Raw genomic sequence first — 13,488 nt, forward strand, 5'->3', positions numbered from 1 at the left:
CCTTTTACAGATGTAAAATAAAGTCTTGTCGCAAGTTGTACTAGCAGTGTTAGAGTATTAGAATTAAGGACTACTTGACTTGAAGTCTTAGATATGTCTCTTTGGACCTTTCTCAGGACAAGGAGACAGATTTCTTGGATGTGATAGAGTTCCACATAGCAAAAGACAGGTTTCCATTACAGAGATGTTATTCATCTAGCACTTTATTTCTAATATACTTAAAAATAATAACAATAATCTAAATATCTTGGTTGATAATATTATGACCACAGTTTTCAGAAAAAAAAGGATGAAGTCAGCTCATTTAAAAGTGCAGAACTGTGTACTCAGAGAATGAGATGAAGGTTTTATCATTAGGGAGCTCAATTAAAAAGAAAAAAAAAACAGTTCTACTTTTCATAGAGGTCGTTCTTATGATTTCTGCAGGCTTTTAGCCCTGAAACTTATTCAGGTGGCATGATGTGCAATGGAACAAGTGAAATAAATTGCAAAACTGACATCAAAAGAAAAATTAATATGAATATAGGAAAATTCTGCTCCATTTTTCACTATCAGTTAATACACAGGCTATGTTTAAGCAAAGTCCATGAAGTAGCATAAAGATGAAATTTCAGAGAAAAGCCTAAGCCTCAAAGGCTATGTAGATAGAAAGTAGTGTTGTAGGAACTTTGTGTCGTGGAGGGTTTTGTGACTAAAACAGGATGAATAAATTTTGTGGTATTCTTTAAGCATTTGTAAGAGCTTGTTTGTTTACCTAAAGCCCAGCTGGACGAGGTGCTTATTGTATTTCAACTCCTAATGAGGACAAGATGAGGTCATGAATCTCTCTGATAAATATGAATTTATACATGTGTGTTATGGAGCACTACCAGTGTGCAGAGCCTTTTGTCATGACTAATGAAATTGTCAGCTAAATGAATTAAGAGGCACAGTCATATACAGAAAAAAAATTTTGAAGGATGTCCCTTCTCAGCCTTTCTTTATCACTCCCATCTTCTTGCTGTCCTTTCAGTTTCATATGGAGTCTTTCAATATCCATAAATAGGAATGCTAACAGATGCAGTGATCTAGATTTTTTTTTTAAAGAAAAAAGAATCACAATCTCTTCCCCCCAAACTATCTATGATAAACAAGGATTTAGTTTACATGATGATGAACAATTTATAGCTCCTGGGCTGCTCTTTTGCACTGCTCTTTGAGACAAATTCATCTGTACCTGATTTTATGAACATATAGAGATCTGAATTCTAACGTGATCAGAGTCTACTTGCTACAGTAATAGTGATGTAGGCTGCCGTAAGACTTGTGTGTATTGTCACAGAAGATCATTTTAAGGTATATTTGCCTGAAATAACGATTTTGACATTATTCTGTCTCCATGATGCTACTTACTGATTCATGATCGTGATTCTGACATGAGTCTATCTCCATGACGTCAGTATGGACAGGATGAGAGCATATGCATCTGATTCCCAGATGCCACACTATCTTGTGAGGAATGCATCTGGTGTACGTTAAAACAACCATTTGGACATTGTAATAGTTATATCTGGGAAAAAATCTTGTACATAATAAGCCCAAGATTAGGAATCTTCTACAGTGATGTAATGCTATCATCTTACATCCTTTCTTAAATTGATTATTTACTCCTTGGCTGAAGCTAGACGTCTAGAATAAGTGTTGAAATATCCACATACTTTTTTTTTTCTGTATTAGTTGGATATCACTGAGATATTGCGCTAATCTTCCTTGCACTGTGCACTGAATTGTCCAATATTTCTTAACTGCAAATGCATCACTACATATTTCCAAGCAATGCTTTTTGTAATTAAACTCTGTTTTAAGTTTACTTTACTTTGCTTACATTATCTGGTTAGGCAATCCTTGTCTGGAACATAATAAAATAATCTAAACTACTGTTCTTTTAAACGTAAGCCAAACAATATTTAATATACCATTGTTTCCTTAGGGATATCCTTAAAAAAAATTCGATGAAAAAGTTGAGAAAACATGAAGAGGAATCAATAGAATAGGGAAATCATCTTGTCATAAAGGAGTGCTTGGGTAGTATATTTCATTCAAAATACTTAGAGAATAGCAAAGACTTAAATAAAATGTAAATACTACAAGATTGTTTATTGCAGGATGCCTTTAAGGCAAAAGTTTAACTTGAATCATGCAAAGAAAATTGCTGAAGTGCTGCGCATGTTCTTAAAAATCAAACGAGCTAGACCTTTACCAGATTGTGATATTAAGGGCATAGACTTTCATGTGTGTCTATACACACAGGCATGTGCATGCACGTATTTGTACATATACACACATTTGTGTGTGCATGTAACTTTTTTATTCAGTCTAATGTAGACATAGATAAACTAGATCAACTGAGCAAACATACTGCTGACACTGTAACAGCAGCATTTCTACTATAATCAGTGACAGACCTTTGAAAGGCAGAGTAAATATACAAACAGTTTGCCTGTGCTGAGGCCCGGTGCTACAGATATACACCACTATTTTTTCCTTACCCTCGTTTTCATTTGGCCTTCTTGTATCTTCTCAAGGAGAGACTACCGTTTCCTGAATTCCTAAAAAGTTGTTAGTATATTTGGTGAACTACTACAGGCAAATAACAAAAAATAAGTGCTTACCAGCTAAGCAAAAAATAACACAGGGTTTTACAAATGAAGAAAACTGCAAAACTGAAATCTTTCGTGTAGACAATAAACTGTCTCAAATGTCTTCATCGAGCTGTAGTAAAAATAACATGGCATTCTCTTGCTTGTAGTAGTTCTAGAATTTTGCTGTGGTTTTTTAGATGCTCATTTGTCTCTTAGTCAAAATTTTTGCAAATGAAATAAAGCAAAAAAAAAATTACATTTCCCCATTTGTTTCTTCTTGCAGTTCAATGAGGATGATAAATAGAATGGGTCATTTCTGCTTTAACCGCTATTTGATTGTACAAAGCTATTGCGTTTTCTTTCACAACTCAATTCTAGCAAAGAAATGCTAAACAGCTGGTATTTTTTATAGATTTTAAGGCAAATTGCAAAAAACTGAGCTTTGAAAAGTACTGGAGTGGGGTATGTGTATGTGTGTAGTATTATACAATTTTTTGTCCTAACCTAAGCTGACAGAGTCCCTTCAGCGTATGAGAGGACATAAGGATATGGTTTAGGTTGCTGCTAACTGTATCCAGACTGGGAAGAGCTGTGGAAAATTTTAATTTTCTGGAGGAGGTTTAACTTGGATGCCCCAAATGCTTGCTGCAAAGGGACTTTAAACATTTAAGTGTCTAACAGATGAATTGCTTCAGAAAAGACGACATTCTGTAAATGATTAGAATGAAGCCATGATCTATGATCTGTGTGGAGTGAAATAATAAAACTAGTGATGTTACTACTAGGAGAATGAATGGAAATATAGAAGGTGAAATCTACTAAAAACAAAGTCCAAGTTCAACAATATATTGAATATGTGGCAGGTCTACTACATTTGAGAGAGCTATCTAGAGAAGATTTTAAAATAAAAGAATTGTACAAATGATTTTCAGGGGTTTACAATTATCTATCTTTTCTTTCCTGAGGGACATAAGATGTGCATGTACAGCAAAGATACATAACTAATGAATTTAATTTTCCCTTTGTCTTCTGCAAAAAAGAGCATGATCATCACTCTTCTTGTATACATATATTTGCTCATAGTCTTTCAAGGTTTTAAGCTTGCTTTAGTGCATGATGCACCATTATTCAAAACTTTACATTACTGGAACGTCCCAGCAGCATGAAATTCAGAAACATTACTGTGACTTTGCTCATGGCACATAAAATACATAATTGAGTAATTTACGTACTTCATATGCATCCTGTTTAAAATGATAAAGGAAATCTGAATTCTGGAGATGCAGTGGTAGCTGAATTTAAAGTTTCCTATGATTATTCTTTCTGCTGTGCAAATGCTGAATGAGAAATGGATATTAATGTTTGTATTTTAGGGAGGGTAGGTTTTCTGTGTATTCTCTAGAGCATTTGATTGTTGTGTGGGAGGCCTTACATTACAGTTCTGCAGGTCTTGGGCTGCAGACAGTGTCTGGGGACTCTCTGTGAGGCTGGGGCTGATGGTCATCTCTTCTGCAGAAGTGCTGCTGTTGCTGAGTTGTGTCGCCAGGTAGAGGAGTTACATGAGGAAGTAAGCAGGCTGTGTAGCATTCGAGAGGATGAGGGAGAGAGGATATTCTCACAGACCCTACAGCTTCAAGAGTGTCAACCTCCTATAGCAGTGGAGATGCAGGTGGGCTTTGTGCCATGTGGAACAGTAAGTTGCAACTCTGTAGATGAAGGCTGCAAATTGGTCACTTCTCATATGAAGAGTAAGGCTCTTGCTCCTCCTGAAACCTTGCAGTTGATGAACAGGTTCAGTGTCTTCCAAACTGACGAGGAGCTGGGCATGGCTTCAAGTGAAGCAGCTGAGCTGATGGACCTTGTGCCATGCAGGATCACCGAGAGGTGGCGAGTGATTGTCGTGGGTGACTCCCTACTGCAGGGGACAGAGGCACCCATCTGCCGATCTGACCTCTTGTCTAGGGATGTTTGTTGCCTGCCAGAGGCTCGAATCTGAGATGTCATGGAAAGACTGCCGAGGCCTGTCCACCTGTCTGACTATTACCCCCTGCTGCTCTTCCACGTTAGCACCAAGGATACTGCCACGTTAGCACCAAGGATACTGCCAAGGGCAACTTCAGAAGTATCAAATGGGATTTCAGAGCTCTGGGGACAGTGGTCGGGGTCTAGGGGCCCTGGTTGTTTTCTCCTCGATTCTGCTACTGAAGAGAAAGGATGGGAGAAGGAGTAGGTGGATACTCCAAATAAACAACTGGCTGTGCTGCTGGTGTCAGCAACAGGGTTTTCATTTCTACGACTGTGGGACCCTCTTTGAAGATCAAAAACTGATTGGGAGAGATGGGATCCACCTCACTAAATGGGGCACATGTGTCTTTGCCAACAGGCTGGCCAACCTGGTAAGGAGAGCTTTAAGCTAGGAACGATGCGGGAAGGGGAGAGTTATAGAGACCACACAGCAAAACAGGGCTCAAGTGGGGATACCTCCAGCAATTGCATGCAGCTAAGGAAGTACTTATAAGACAAGACTATGAGGAATCTCCTTGCACCCCTCCTGGGAAATCAGCATGCTTGAATACCTGTCTGAAATGCCTGTACACAAATGCATGCTGCATAAACAGGAAGAATTAGAGATCTGTGTGCAGTTGCAGGGCTACGGTCTCATTGCAATTAGACACGGTAGGATAGCTCTTGTGACTGGAATGCTGCCATGGATGGCTACATGCTCTTTAGGAAGGACAGGCCAGGAAGGTGAGGTGGAGGAGTTGCCCTTTATGTGAGAGAGCAACTGGAATGTGTGAAGCTCTGCCTAGGAGCGTATGATGAGCAGGTTGAGCGCTTATGGGGTAAGCATTAAAGGGCATACTAACATGGGTGACATTGTTGTGGGTGTTTGCTACAGGCCACCTGATTAAGAAGAGGAAGTAGATGAGACCTTCTACAGACAGATGGCAGTAGCCTCAGGATCACAGGCCCTGGTTCTCATGGGAGACTTTAACCATCCTGATATCTACTGAAGGAACAACACAGCAAGGCACAAGCAATCCAGGAGGTTCCTGGAGAGCATTGATGATAACTTCCTGACACAGGTTTTGGAGGAGCTGATGAGGGGAGGTGCACTGATGGACCTTGTATCTACAAAAAAGGAAGGTCTGGTTGGAGATGTGAAGGTTGGGGGCAGCTTTGGCTGCAGTGACCATGAGGTGGTGGAGTTCAGGATCCTGCGAGGAGGTAGCAGGGCAAAAAGGAGATCACAACTCTGGACTTGAGGAGAGCAAACTTTGGCCTCTTCAGGGACCTATTTGGAAGAATCCCATGGGATAGGGCCCTAGAAGGAAGAGGGGTCCAAGACAGCTGGTTAATACTCAAGGATTGCTTCCTCCAGGCTCAAGAGCAGTGCATCCCAATGAGCAGGAAGTCGAGCAAAGGGGGCAGGAAATGGATGAACAAGGAGCTCCTGGCAAAACTCAAACAGAAGAAGGAAGTGCACAGAAGATGAAGCAGGGACAGGCCACTTAGAAGCATTATAGGAGCGTTGTCAGTGTGTGCAGGGATGTGATTAGGAAGGCCAAGGCCCATTTAGAGTTGAATCTGTTAAGGGATGCCAAGGACAGCAAGAAGGGCTTCTTTAAAGACATCAGCTATAGAAGGAAGACTAAGGACAATATGGGCCCACTACCAAATGGGGCAGGGGCCCTGCTGACGAACAATACAGAGAAGGCAGAGATACTGAATGCTTTCTTTGTTTCAGTCTTTACTGCTAAGACCAGCCCTCAGGAATCCGAGACCCTAGAGACCACAAAAGAAGTCTGGAGGAAGGAGGACTTTCCCTTGTTTGAGGAGGATCAGGTTACAATCATTCAGGAAAACCTGACATAAACAAGTCCATGGGCCCTGCTGGGATACACCCATGAGTGCTGAGAGAGCTGGAGGTTGTTATTGTTAGGCCACACTCAATCATCTTTGAAAGGACGTGGAGAAGGAGAGGTACCTGAGGACTAGAAGAAGGCTAATGTCACTCCAGTCTTCAAAAAGGGCAAGGAGGATGACACAGGGAACTACACCTTGGAAAAGTGATAGAAGAGCTCATCCTAGATGCCATCTCTAAGCATGTGAAGGATAAGGTGATCAGGAGTAGTCAGCATGGATTCACAAAGGGGAAGGTCGTGCTTAACCAATCTGATAGCCTTCTACGATGGGATGACTAGCTGGGTAGATGAGGGAAGAGCAGTGGATGTTGTCTACTTTGCTTCAGTAAGGCTTTTGACACTGTCTCCCACAACCTCATAGGCAAGCTCAGGAAGCGCGGGATGGATGAACAGACAGGTGGATTGAGAACTGGCTTGAAAGGCAGAGCTCAGAAGGTTGTGCTCAGTGGCGCAAGGTCTAGTTGAAGGCTTGTAGCTAGATATGTCCCCCAGGGTCAGGACTGGGTCCAGTATAGTTCAGTTTAGTCATCAGTGACCTGGATGAAGGGACAGAGTGCACCCCCAGCAAGTTTGCTAATGATACAAAACTGGGAGGAGGGGCTGATACACCGGAGGGCTGTGCTGCCATTCAGAGGGACCTTGACAGGCTGAAGAGAAGGGCAGAGAGGAACCTCATGAAATTCAACAAAGGTAAATGTAGAGTCCCTCACCTAGGGAGGAGTAACCCCATGCAGCAGTACAGGCTGGTGACTGACCTGCTGGAAAGGAGGAGAAGGACCTGGGGGTCCTGGTGAACTGGAAGTTGACCATGAGCCAGCAATGTGCCCTTATGGCCAAGAAGGCCAAATGTGTCCTAGGTTGCATTAGGAAGAGCACTGCCAGGTTGAAGGAGGTAATTCTCCCCCTCTCCTCAGCGCTGGTGAGGCCACATCTGGAGTACTGTGTCCAGTTCTGGGCTCCCCAATGCAAGAGAGACGTGGAGCTACTGGAGCGAGTCCAGCGAGGGGCCACTAAGATGATTGAGGGACTGAAGCATCTCTCATATGAGGAAGGGCTGAGAGAGCTCAGCCTGTTCAGCCTTGAGAAAAGAAGGCTAAGAGATCTTATCCATGTGCAGAAGTATCTGAAGGGAGGGCCAGACTCTCTTCAGTGGTGCCCAGCAATAGGACGAGAGGCAACGGGCACAAACCGTAACACAGGAAGTTCTGTCTGAACATGAGGAAAAACTTCTTTACCCTGAAGGTGGCTGAGCACTGGAACAGGTTGCCCAGAGAGATTATGGAGTCTCCTTCCCTGGAGATACTCAAAAGCTGTCTGGACACAATCCTTGGCAGTGTGCTCTAGGCAACTCTGCTTGAGCAGGGACGTTGGACTAGATGATCTGCAGAGGTACCTTCCAACCTCAACCATTCTGTGATTATACTACACACTTTTTTTTCTCTGCTCCTGGATTTGTTCAGATAAAATGCTAGTTAGAGCTGAAAGATATTAGAGCTGTCCTGACTATGAAAGTTTAATGTGTAAATAGTCCTGTAAAGCAGAGCAGATTGAATTGCAGTAGTTACATTTGCATTTATAAATCTCTAGGAAAAACAAGAGGTTATGTCTGGTACAGAGTGTAAGCATTGAGCCAAAGGAGCCAACTATTCCTGTGTGCCCAGAAGCCTTGTAGGACCTCAGTCTAAGCCTTGATGTGCTGAACTATTTCAGATTATGAAAGTCCCAGGATGTCCAAGATCCTGCTGCAGAAACAAAAACTTGGGAATCTGGAGGACCTCAGGGCTTCTGGGTTCATTCCTGAGGAGCCAGGAGCCCAGATCCTAGAAAGAGGTGGTGTGAGGCTGGGGCTAGGGGCAGGTGCTTGACCTTGTGAGAAGGGGCGCATGATTCTCAGGCTCACAGACCCCCCTAGCCAAGCCTGCTGGTGTTGTCATACTGCTACTTCTGTAGTAAACAGCTGGGAATCTTTTTCCCTTCAGTAGTCTGCACTAAATGTTTTGGAGCTGTGGGCTGAAGATCTTGAGGAGTCTTAGGTGCAGAAAGCTCATCCCAGCTTTTCTGATCTTAGTTCTGCAGCAGGATCAGATGTCCTGAAATCTGAGCCATGAGGCAAGGAGTATGGGGGAGAACTGCTCCACAAGTGTGACTCATTAAAATGTGAAGATTCCTAATTCTAGCGTAGTCTTCATGTCAGGGAACTGTGGCTCATGTCAATTGCCAGGAAATCAAGCTGATTTCTGGTAGGAGCCTGTTCAGATAGCCAACCTTACTTAAATGTCTGTCAAAACATTGGTTGTTGATTGTGTGTGTAATCTTTTGACAAAAAGCCTTTTCTCTTTTTTTTTTTTTGAAAATTCTTTATTAGTATTTCTCTCTTCTAGTATCCTGAAAGTCATCAGTTTTACTAAAGAAAAGTAACTGCACACTAAGTGCAGTGCAATGTATTAATTTTTATGATATGAATCTTTTAGAAATGCATGTAGTTCAGCGTACTTTTGTGGAGAACATATGGGATAAAAATATTTTATTTGTGGTTTCCTCCTATTTTCTGTAGTTCATGTTGCAATGGTATATATTGGCCTATAATATACTAATAGGTTTAGCAGTTTATAATAGTTTTAAGTTCAATACCTTTCAAAAATTCTTGTATTTCCATACTGTTCTTGTAAGTGACTTTCACAGCCCTTACTAGTAAAAATTTTCTATCATCATACTTTTCTTCTCTAGTGTTTTAATTCATTGGTTGGTTGTTACTGGAAGTGTTTAAACTTCTGGTATACATTGCCCCTTCTTTCAGCTTGGGAGAAGTTCTCAGAGTTTCTGCTTGTGTGTTCTTCTAATATTCAAATTGTGCTTCCAACAGTGAAACGTGGTTGTACTAAGACCCTTTGTTCAAATGGACTTAATGTGTAAATATGCTGTCAGAGTATTTAGATGCCATCCTGTACATGTGGCTGTAATAGAAAAATGTCTGTGCAAGTGTTGTCCAGATGCTCTGTGTGTATATGCTATTGGATATTCAGTAAAGATGTCTCTGAAAATGAAACTTCAAATCTTAGGGTAAATCATTCTCCTCTAGGACTTTATTCCTAGACAAGCATTCTACATTCCAGTGTCTTATTCCTGTTAGCTCATTCACTGACTGTAATCTATTTTATCTTACATTGTAATGCGTGATGTACCTTGGACTATCTGGTAAAAGGCCCTCAAAGGAAGGTTGAACTTGGAATAGGTATGATCTGCAAGTAATGACTGAGCAATATTCATAGGAGCTCATGAGGCTCCAGACTTCTGACAGTGCTGTGTTTTATTAGAAGAAGTCTATAATTAATCACAACCTTAACACATGAAAGTATGAAAGAGAGGGGTATCAGGGAAAGGAATAGCATTCAGTTTCAGATCCATTTTAGCTTGATTATGGCTTGTCTTTAGGATTAAAACATAATGTCCTTTGCGTTTGTTATCTGTGCACCAAAGCATGGTGCTGAAGAAACTTCTTTCCATTTGGAGAAGAATTGCAGCAGTGAGCTTTGAAAGGCCTAAAAGTTTAGGCTTAGAATGCAGGTGTTCAGATCACCACTTTATCAGGAGGGGAGAAGCATCAGCCTGAAAATATCTGCTTCAAAGGCTTAGTCTCCAGATATGAGTGTCTTATGTTAAACTCTGCCTATTTTCAGAAAAATTTTATGGAGATCTGGATCCTATGGATTTTAGAGCTGCCAGAACTTTTACTGCTTTTGCATATATTGAGATGATAAAAACATGACTTTTTATTCCCTAGTAAGTGGCTTTAGGAAAAATAATATTAACAGAAATACCATGTTTAGGTTTCCTTGCTGACAATGCAGTTTGTATTGCACAAACTTTTAGAATAATATTCTACTTTCAGGTGATGATAGTCATAGTTGCTCACAGGATGCTGGAAGTTGTGGGTCATGCATGAGATTCACTATTTTCAAATTTGGTATATAAATTAAAATATCCTTTTTCATATAAAACTTAAACTGAAAACTTAAAGGCCAGATGCTGGTCTGTAGTGCTGTCATAACATAAAAGAACGAAACTTGATACCATGGTCTAAGAAGGGAGCACAAATTGCAGGCTAGTGGTGAAAACCTGTTCATATATTGGGCAACCAGTTTGTAAAGTATTAGAATGTTATGGAAAAAAAAGTATAAAATTAAAATGAGAACCTATTTGACCATAGAAGAGTCTGTTATACAAATATTACCATGGGTTAAATACTCTGTTTTGTTTTGGTTTTTTTGTATAATTCCATTAATGAGATGGGGTAGAATAGGGTATAGGTTAAGCACTTGCAGAACCTATTTTTGCTTCTCCTTTGGATTGCTTGCATCAGAGGTATTCTGTACTTATTTCCTTCTTTCTTAGAGTAAGTGGACAAGGATTAGAGGGAGATTTTGCTTTAACTTACATGCTACCACGCAGCTGAGATAGCAAGTGGGTTGGGTATAGTAATTGTTGATAGTGATGAATTACGTCGTCTTCTCTAAGGTTGGGGAAGAACTATCAATTTGAGAAATGTATCTGATTCCTATTTTCTTCTGGAGCACAGTTGGTTGTGTATCTTCACAGAAATGTACCAAAAAGCTTCTATTTTCTGTAGCACTTAATATTTAAAGGTTTTCATTTTTAAATAAAACAAATCTTTTTGTTTTTATTATTTTAAGGGCCTGACTGTAAATGTATGGCTGAAAACATGCACACACATGCAGAATGAGATCCTGAGATTTTCCAGTGAACTCTTTATGACACTTTTCTTACTTTATAAAATTATAAATACTGGCAGTTGTTTCTTTAGTCTCAGTTAAAGTTCTTATAGTTGTTCCCAGCTTTGCTCTAATGCCATGTGTATATCTTTTGAGCAAAATCTGCTCTGTGCTAAATGGCTTTGTTTAGAGTGTTTCTAATAGAAATGTCCCTGCCACATGTATCTGCTTGGTCTGTGTATTCTCATGTAGAATGTTTTCTGGCATTGAACTGACAGTGTATGTTTAAGCAAACATGCTTAAGCTTTTGCATCTATGTTAGCAATTAATGTATAGCTTGTGGTATTTCCAGTTAATTATGGGAACAACCAAGTTTTAATGGCATGAACACTCTGTATACAAGCAGGCATTTGATACAGTTGCTAATGATATTTAAGAAAGATATTATTTACAGAAATAGAACTTTTGTGAAACAATATGGGTATGGTGAAACATTTATTTTTTTTTTCTTTTAAATATGGCTATTTTGGGGCTAAATATTGGGTCTACGTGAGGTCTGTGAGAGCCTTGCTGTTGAATTTGGCAGGAGTAGTACTTGGGTCAAACTGATCTTTTAAGGCATCTGCATGGTCCTCTGTGTGTATTACTTTCACAGGCAGCAATAAGTTTTGACTGCATTCTGGATTGTGTGTGTCTGTGTATATATATATGTATATATGTATGTATGTGTGCATTTTCTTACATGCATATGTGGGGATAAGGGAGAAGAGAGAGATGTTCCTTAGTCTGCTTCAGAATATTACTTCATCTTTTTATTAACAAAACACAGTTTATTCACACATGAGCCAGGAAAAACAAAGTGTCCTTTACTAATTGTGCTGTTTTGTTATTGGTTTTCCCACCTCATGTGTGAGTGGAATTGAGGTTGTCACCTCATTGTGGTCAGTTCCACACCTTTTTCGGGGTAAACAGCATGCAAACTTGTATAAGCAGTATCTGAGCCAAGGCCTTTTTATAAACCAAACTTTAATTTGTTATTGTTTTGGCATCCATGAATGTGTTTGTGAGACCATGTGGGCTGGCTGTGGAAGACACTATAAAAACTAACATTGGAATGTTCATCTGGAGATGTTCTGTGTTATTTATGAATACTTAGGGCCCAATCCTGCCACCTTCTCTCACGCAAACCATCCCACTGAGGTCAGCGAGTGATTCAGTTTCTTTAAGGATTACTTGTGTGCATAAAACTTTGTTGCATTTGATATATGGATGGAGTTTTAAACTCTGTAAGGGAAGTAGGTAATCCATATTCATTGACATTCATTGGAAGTTGGATGTTGAAATGCTCCCTGTGCCCTTGGAATTAAATAAAAGCCAAGTTAATATGAATTAGGAAAAAAAAGTCTTTGCATTTAGTTGTATCTTTTATTTTATACGCCTCCACTACAAGGACCTGTCTCTGGGAATTCCCAAAGAAACACAAAAATGAGAAGTGGGTTGCAGTCTTTCCTGCTGGTGTCGAGGCCTTAGCTGGGGGGAAAGGAGGGAGATTTTAAGTGCAATTGGAACATGAAGCTGGCAATAAAACAGAGTTCCCTGAGCAGTACAAAGGAGATGGAGCAGTAATTAATGATATAAAAACTGTATTTGGTTCAGATATTTTTTAAAGATAAGTTTATGATTTGATGTGAATGTTGTAAGTCATTTATTCTGATGATCTAAAGTTTCTTTTGGTATTTGTACCAAATTAGTTGAATTATCCATGGTATGAAATCATATAGCAGGCAGATGTAATTTGATACATTTCCGGTATCAAAACAGATACTTTGTATAACAGCCTGTAGACTTTTTAAATATTCCTTTTGAAGCGAAAGCAGAGCTAGCAAAGAATGGTTTCCCTCACTAATACAGACACCCAGCACAGTCCAAAGGAGGGAGTGAAAAAAAGCTGTGAATTAACGTAATCTGTCAGCTAAATGTTATCTTCAAATAAAAATTGGAGCAATCTGAGCTCTAGGAATGCTCTCCCTTTTTCTGGCATCCTCTTTACACCAGCAGCCCCAAAGAATTGGTTGTGACCCCTTTACCAAAAGGCTGAACTGTCTTATTTATGGTTCCAAGAGCCACAGGACAGTCGCAACTGGCTTTTAAATTAGTGTGTTTTTGTCATATTTTTTCTCTTTCTTAAACATCACTTTTTCTTTTTTTTAA

General features: G+C 40.0%; 1 pseudogene; it reads left to right on the top strand.

Annotated features, from left to right (window-relative positions):
• Positions 1-13,488, top strand: part of LOC112981411 (NAD(P) transhydrogenase, mitochondrial-like) — a 90,281-nt pseudogene that overhangs the window by 45,540 nt on the left and 31,253 nt on the right.

The sequence above is a fragment of the Dromaius novaehollandiae genome, chromosome 10, assembly GCF_036370855.1.
Source record: "Dromaius novaehollandiae isolate bDroNov1 chromosome 10, bDroNov1.hap1, whole genome shotgun sequence".
Taxonomy (NCBI): Eukaryota; Metazoa; Chordata; class Aves; order Casuariiformes; family Dromaiidae; genus Dromaius; species Dromaius novaehollandiae.